This window comes from Stenella coeruleoalba (assembly GCF_951394435.1).
Source record: "Stenella coeruleoalba genome assembly, chromosome: 3".
In the NCBI taxonomy this organism is placed as follows: Eukaryota; Metazoa; Chordata; class Mammalia; order Artiodactyla; family Delphinidae; genus Stenella; species Stenella coeruleoalba.
This window is the reverse complement of record NC_137148.1, coordinates 16,135,093-16,140,186: the sequence shown is the minus strand read 5'-3', so window position 1 is coordinate 16,140,186 and position 5,094 is coordinate 16,135,093. Positions and strand designations below refer to the sequence as shown.

The following is a 5,094-nucleotide window of genomic DNA, read 5'->3' as shown; positions in this document are numbered from 1 at the left end:
ATATGGGGTGTAAAAACCTAAGAAATGGGCTTCCCTGGTGGCACAGTGGTTGAGAGTCCGCCTGCAGATACAGGGGACACGGGTTCTTGCCCCGGATCCCACATGCAGCGGAGCGGCTGGGCCCGTGAGCCATGGCCGCTGAGCCTGCGCGTCCGGAGCCTGTGCTCTGCAATGTGAGAGGCCACAACAGAGGCCACAACATTGAGAGGCCTGCGTAGCACCAAAAAAAAAAAAAAAAAAAAAAAAAAACCTAAGAAATGTATTTTATCCAAGATCCCTTTTGCAGCAATGGTGTGTAATGATCATGGAATCACTTTACCATTAAAAACAGGAAGTTTTCATGTCAGCCTAATCAGGAAGAATTTTTCTGAGAGTTCCCGAGCTGTTTATAGTCCTCTTGTGTACCTCCACTCTGGTTTCCTCCATCTTGTACTTTCTCCCTAAAGCCATCAGTGGATGACAACCCATTCAGACTCATCTGCACACACCTGTCTAAAATGTTTTTCCTTTTTTGTTAATTGAAGTATAGTTTATTTACAATGTTTCAGGTGTACAGCTAAGTGATTCAGTTAAACACACACATATTTCTTTTTTCATAGTCTTTTCCACTGTAGGTTATTACAAGATATTGAATATAGTTCCCTGTGTTATACAGTAGGTCCTTGTGATGCCTGTAGTGGGGCCCTTTCCCATAGTCCTCATTAGGCCAGTGTCTAACAGTATCAAAAATCATAGGGGTTCCAGCCATCTTCACTGATGTATTTTACCTTTTATTTTTTGCAACTACCTTCTCTTCTCTTAAGTAGCAGCCCTCTCCACAGAAAAAGACCGTATCCCATTTTCAGACATCTCAAGCATTAATACTTCTAGCTGGAACCTACCCTGATCTACATTACAATAGGAAATGGAATCTTTTTTCCTTGAAACCACAGTATGGGGTGGGTGACCATCCCTGACAGGTGTTCATCTTCCTCCCAATGTGCCTGGGCTGTGTGCATGGTCATTCAACTGGAGAGACAACGGGGTGTGGATTGTGTGGAAAGCCACTCATGTTAGCCTGGGTGATACAAAGAAGTTCTTAGTCCTCCTCAGTCAGTGACCTTGGAGGGCACTGACGTATAAAACTGCACCAAACTGGGCAAAAAGTTATGCTATTTCTTTCTTTCTTTCTTTCTTTCTTTTTTTTTTTTTGAGGCCTCTCACTGTTGTGGCCTCTCCCGATGCGGAGCACAGGCTCCGGACACTCAGGTTCACTGGCCATGGCTCGCGGGCCCAGCTGTTCCGCGGCATGTGGGATCCGGGTCACAAACCTGTGTCCCCTGCATCGGCAGGCAGACTCTCAACCACTGCATCACCAGGGAAGCCCAAAGTTACGCTATTCCTATGCCCATGCTACCACTCTTGAGAAAGAAAATAGGACTGAGGAAAAGTATTTGAGAAGCTTCTAATGTATAATATGAGAAAAAGTGAGTTTTAGAACAGTAGATGATTAAGAAATATAACACTCTTAATACTTTGAAGGAGAGAGAGGAAATAGAACCAAAAATGATTGGAATCACATGATAATTGTCAAATGAAATGTATTTGTTCAAAAATGTTTATTGTAATATATGATAATAATGCTCAGAGAAGAGAGTCCAGGTGTTTCAGTCCCACTTACCTTAGTTGCTCTCTTGACTCCTGTTACTTCTTATTCTTCTCAGTTACACTATTTTCTTTCTTTTCTTCCTTCCTTCTCTGCCTCCCATGGACTCAGCCAACAGCCTCATTAGTGCTTTCTCTCAATGACATGTTTCTCCTTCTAATGTCACTATGTTACTGCTCTTTGTATTAATACATCACCTAAATCATTAATGGTGGCAGTCTACACTCTACATTCTAGATGGAACGTATGTGGGTTATGGGTTAGCAGGCTGACAAGATAGGTCACTTGATTTCTTTTTTCTTCAATCAATTTTATTTTAACATAACCTAAACACATACCATTTAGAAAATATGAAGAAAAATTTACATACAAGTGTTGATGCTATTGCATTTGGATAAAGCTGGCAAGTTCATGCTACTAGCATAGTTCAGAAAACACCACAGAGGAAAACTAATATATTGGAATAGATGCTGTGATGTTTGGCCCACAGCTTGATAGCTTGCAGGATTAACCTGAAGCTGTCAATGTTTGGTACTCGATGTAAAATTTCATTGGTTACCCTGCATCTTATATGTAAATTTTTAAGCAGACTATCATCTCTAAAGTCCAGGTCTTCTGGAATAGTCTGCAAGTGCTAATCTTGCAAACAAAATAGCAATCTCTATCCCAGAACACAGTTTGATAACTGGTACAAATGCCTCTGTAACAGCTCTTAAATTGATTTCTTCCTGTAATTTCAATTCATCATAGAATGAGGCGAAAAAGTCACTTCAATCACCATGTCTTGGAGCAACACACAACACAACAAGATCGGTACCTTTTTTATGTACTCCTAATTTATAAGTTCCAAATGTAAAAATTTTTCCTCCAACATTTTCAATTACACATTGTGGAAGATTCTTGCTTTCACTGATTTCTTGTATCCACTCTTTTACCAGGTTATTTAATTTTCCCAAAATTTAAATTCTGTGCTGCAATTCCTCTTCCTCTTCAAAAACCCCAAAGGGCTTCAGTCTCAATTAGTTTCTGTGTAAGTAGGTAGTCAGTCTCCTTGGGGGCAGCTAAGCTGATGGGAGAGGTAATGTCCTAGTGCTTCTGTGGCTGCTGTGTTTGTTGTGATCCCTGCATTGAAACTGGCCTGGAAACTCTACCAACCCCAACCCTGCCACCACCCTGGACATGATCCACTGAGGCAGGAGGGAGGCAAGGGTCTGCCTCAGCACTGGGTCCAACACCAATTCTTGACTAAACATGACGATGAACCATGAGAGCTTATACTTAGAAAGGTATTACAGCAAGGAATCTTAGTATTTAAAGGGAATAAAAGAGTAAAAGTGATAATCATATACCTCACAGGAATTTACATTTAATTAGGAAAACCTTACATCAAATAATATTCAAATTCTAACCGATGTTTGTGTTTGACGTACAATGAACAATAAAGAAGGTTCCCACTCTACCCTCATTATAAACACATTGGAGGCAGATTTTTCTCATGGTTCTGACAGAGCTGGAGACATTCTCTTCTTAGTTTGAACTACATAGAGTAGTTAGATACTAAAGGACCAAATGAGGTCTGTCTCAATCTTCTCAAAAATAAACAATTTTTGAAAATTTAATGGTAAGTTATAAATCATGGCATAAGAGGACTTTTTAGAGAACAGATTACTTCTAACATTTAATCATATAATGTTTTGCTTTAAAAACAGGATAAATAGATTATTTTAGTTTAGGAACAAATGCATCAAGGGTGCTGCTGTTGATGAGACACTGCTCTTTTTCTAGGCATTCTCTTCTGCCCATGATTTTGTACTGATTAAATTTAAACACATCCTGTTCCACCAGTTGTAAGATCTAATTTTGTCCTTTAGTCCTCTGAGTATAGAGAGATTTAACTCTTTTGTTTAACATTATTCACTTACAAAAAGAAAATTCACATGGTACTTTGGCTGGACTATTCTAACTTTCTAAAATAACTCCGTTTAAGAATATACCTTATGCTTAAACACTTTTTTGACATTGTCCAGGTTTTTCTGCTAAGGTTCTTCTTTTGTTCTCATTTTACTTCTCATTTTTTAAAGTAGATCTCATTTTCATGTTTGTAGAAGCCATACTTTTTTAAGCAAAACCTTCAATGCAGCCATTATTCTCCACTTTTATCTACAAATATTTTGAATATCACTCTAAGAGAGTTATTTAATGGTGCATTTATATAACTGTTCCAAGGAGTGGAGGACATATTTAAAGTGATGAAAGGGAAAAACCTATAACCAAGATTGCTCTACCCAGTAAGGATCTCACTCAGATTCGACAGAGAAATTAAAACCTTAACAGGCAAGCAAAAGTTAAGAGAATTCAGCACGACCAAACCAGCATTACAACAAATGCTAAAGGAACTTCTCTAGGTAGGAAACACAAGACAAGGAAAAAACCTACAAAAAACCCACAAAACAATGAAGAATATGGTAATAGGAACATACATATTGATAATTACCTTAAATGTAAATGAATTAAATGCTCCAACCTAAAGACATAGACTGGCTGAATGGATACAAAATCAAGACCCGTATATATGCTGTCTACAAGAGACCGACTTCAGACCTAAGGGCACATGCAGACTGAAAGTGAGGGGATGGAGAAAGGTATTCCATGCAAAAGGAAATAAGAAGAAAGCTGGAGTAGCAATTCTCATATCAGACAAAATAGACGTTAAAATAAAGACTATTACAAGACACAAAGAAGGACACTACATAATGATCAAGGGATCAATCCAAGAGGAAGATATAACAATTGTAAATATATATGCACCCAACATAGGAGCACCTCAATACATAAGGCAAATGCTAAAAGCCATAAAAGGGGAAATAGACAGTAACACAATAGTAGTAGGGAAATTAACACCCTACTTTCACCAATGGACAGATCATCCAAAATGAAAATAAATATGGAAACACAAGCTTTAAATGACACATTAAACAAGATGGAATTAATTGATATTTATAGGAGATTCCATCCAAAAACAACAGATACACTTTCTTCTGAAGTGCTCATGGAACATTCTCCAGGATAGATGATATCTTGGGTCACAAATCAAGCCTCGGTAAATTTAAGAAACTTGAAATCATATCAAGTATCTTTTCTGACCACAGCTCTATGAGACTAGATTTCAATTACAGGGAAAAGATCACTGAAGAAATAAAAAAGAAATTAAAAAATACCTAGAAAAAAATGGCAATGAAAACACGATGGCCCCAAACCTATGAGATGTAGCAAGAGCAGTTCTAAAAGGCAAGTATATATCAATATAATCTTACCTCAAGATACAAGAAAAATCTCAAATAAACAACTTAAGCTCATACCTAAAACAATTAGAGAAAGAAGAACAAAGAAACCCCAAAGTTAGTTGAAGGAAAGAAATCATAAAGATCATATCAGAAATAAATGAAAAA

At 37.7% G+C, this 5,094-nt stretch overlaps 1 pseudogene across 1 annotated transcript; it reads right to left on the bottom strand.

Moving 5' to 3' along the window:
• Window positions 1-1,961: 1,961 nt before the first annotated feature.
• Window positions 1,962-2,773, bottom strand: LOC307184112 (poly(A) polymerase alpha-like; annotated as a pseudogene). Its single transcript has one exon. The product of its transcript is annotated as a poly(A) polymerase alpha-like (transcript).
• Window positions 2,774-5,094: the final 2,321 nt, after the last annotated feature.